At 49.2% G+C, this 2,175-nt stretch overlaps 1 long non-coding RNA gene across 1 annotated transcript; it reads right to left on the bottom strand.

Moving 5' to 3' along the window:
- Positions 1-753: 753 nt before the first annotated feature.
- On the bottom strand, positions 754-1,913 carry LOC123255056. Its single transcript, XR_006506733.1, has 2 exons — positions 1,782-1,913; positions 754-1,564 (listed from the first exon to the last, which is right to left on the bottom strand). It is a non-coding gene; the product is annotated as an uncharacterized LOC123255056 (long non-coding RNA).
- Positions 1,914-2,175: the final 262 nt, after the last annotated feature.

Below are 2,175 nucleotides of genomic sequence, written 5' to 3'. Positions count from 1 at the left end.
TCTGTCTCCCTGAAGCAGCTCCTTCCATTCGATGGATGGCTGGATCAGAGTGTTGGAAAAGCCTTCCTAATATAAAATGGAAACAAGGTTCCCTGTCACTTCCTCCCATGAATCCTAATTTTGCTCTCAGGGCCAAACAAAGCAGTAGGCTTGTTCCCTCGAGGACCCCAGAGATTAAAGATCCTTATCTAACCCACCTCCCCACCCCCAGTTCTCCCATTCAATTCCCATGAGGCACCCTTTTCACAGCCACCTTAGCTTCTGCATGTCTTCTCTAGAACTGGAGAGGCCTCTGGGTCTCTGACATCCACCTTGTGCTACCCCAGGATTATTGAGACCTCAGCAAAGTGGGGGCTCATACGACTAGATGAGGAGGAAATCTAAAAGACAAGGAGGCTCTGCTGGCTGGTCTCTCAGCCCTGTTGTGAGGGTTACACTAGGAAAAAGTCTTGTCCTGATGAGCAGTTCAAGCCTTGGGGACCTGGGAGGACTCTTAGGACACAGAGTGCAATGGTGAGGCCCAACCCACTCATTATACAGATGGGAAAACAAGCCCAGAGATACGGAGGGACTTGTCCAAGGCCACATTGCAAGGAAGTAGCAAAGCCAGGCTGAGAACCCGGGTTTTGTAACTTCCTACTCAAGGCTCTTTTGCTCTGTAAGAACTCTGTAAGAGATAGAAGATAGGAGAAGGCTAGTAATGGCAAGTCTGCCCCACAACAACCCCTTTCAAGAATTCCCAGACAGCGCTGATGACCATAGCTCAAATCCACCTCTTTGTTTTATTTTTTTCTTTAAAAAAAAAAAAAAAAAAAAAAAAAAAGGGTAGCCATTCAAAATCTCCCTCTTTGAGCCCTGTACAGCATGCAGCGCAGTTTGTTTGTTTGAATAGGAGAGGTTCATTTCTTTAATACCTGTTTCTCTTTTGTGATTTGTTTAAACATCACAATGTGTGGGAGAATCTCTATATATTGCAAAGTAAAAACAAAAATAAGGGGGAAAAATAGATACCAGTAGTTTAAAACATAAAGTGCATTATGATGGCTTTGCACAGAAGTTGTCCACCTTTGGAAGGGCGGGGCGGGGCGAGCGCTCACTGGACAGCTGGACTTGGCTGGTAGAAAACAGGATGGACGGGCAGAGAGAAGAGCCATCTCTTCTCTGCTCTGCTCTCCTCCCACAGTTCCTTCCTGGCACTTCTCCTCCCATCACTTTGGGGAAGAGGGAGCAGTACAGGAGGAAGACACTGAATTGGGGGGTGGGATTGATTGGCAAAAGGCGCTGTTCCAGCAGAAGGTGTGTGTTGGGGGGGGGTGTGCAGCTGGGAGAGGGGAACATCTGGAAAGGCCTGTGTCCAGGCCCCATCTGCCCTCCTCTCAGGTCCGAACAACCTGCAGCTTGTCCTCTCCTCGAGTCTGAGAACTGATCTGGGTCGGAGTGGAGGTTTCATTTGCTGGGGGGACGGTCGGGTGAGGGAGCAGGATGGGTCCACGGTGAGAAGAGACACGGAGCACAGAATGGCCTGGGATGCTTCGATGGCCCATGGAGCCCCCAACACAGGATGCTGAGGGAGAGATGAGCAGAGGTTACGAAGGGTTCTGGGAGAAGGAGACCGCACAACCAGAGCTCCCTGAATTCTCATAGGGGTTGTCTGAGGGGCGGAGGGGAGAACACCCAGCCAACTTCAGGGGGCCGCAGGACGTGCTCATCGTCATCCTTGACCCGGTGGGAGGGAACTGGGACATGGAGAAAAGGGCAAAGGATTCCTGAATTTCCTTTACCTTAGAAGGTAGCAGTGATGCCAGCCTCCACCAGAAATGGGGGCCATCAATCTGCATAAGGATCCCTGTGGACTTCATGTTGATTCAGTTTTAAAATATAATATTACTATGTTTCTTTTTCAGGTATGTAGTTTGGACTAGAAGGCCAGTGAAGGACCACGTGACTTTCAAATTCTGTAATTCTGAAAGCCCTGGGAGGATAAAGGATTTAGGGATTAGAAAAGAAAGGAAAAGTCAGTTCTGGGTGTGAATACCAGCTTCGTGAACTCAGCAAGTCACTCAGCCTCCTAGGGCCTCAGTTTCCCCAACTGTAAAATAAGGGGGCTGGACTCCGTGGTCTCTCAAGTCTTAGAGATGGAAGGGACTTCCGAGATCACCTTGCCCAAATTCTTTC

Source organism: Gracilinanus agilis, unplaced genomic scaffold (genome assembly GCF_016433145.1).
Source record: "Gracilinanus agilis isolate LMUSP501 unplaced genomic scaffold, AgileGrace unplaced_scaffold38443, whole genome shotgun sequence".
NCBI lineage: Eukaryota > Metazoa > Chordata > Mammalia > Didelphimorphia > Didelphidae > Gracilinanus > Gracilinanus agilis.
The sequence above is the reverse complement of the archived record's forward strand: the minus strand, read 5'-3'. Positions and strand labels throughout refer to the sequence as shown.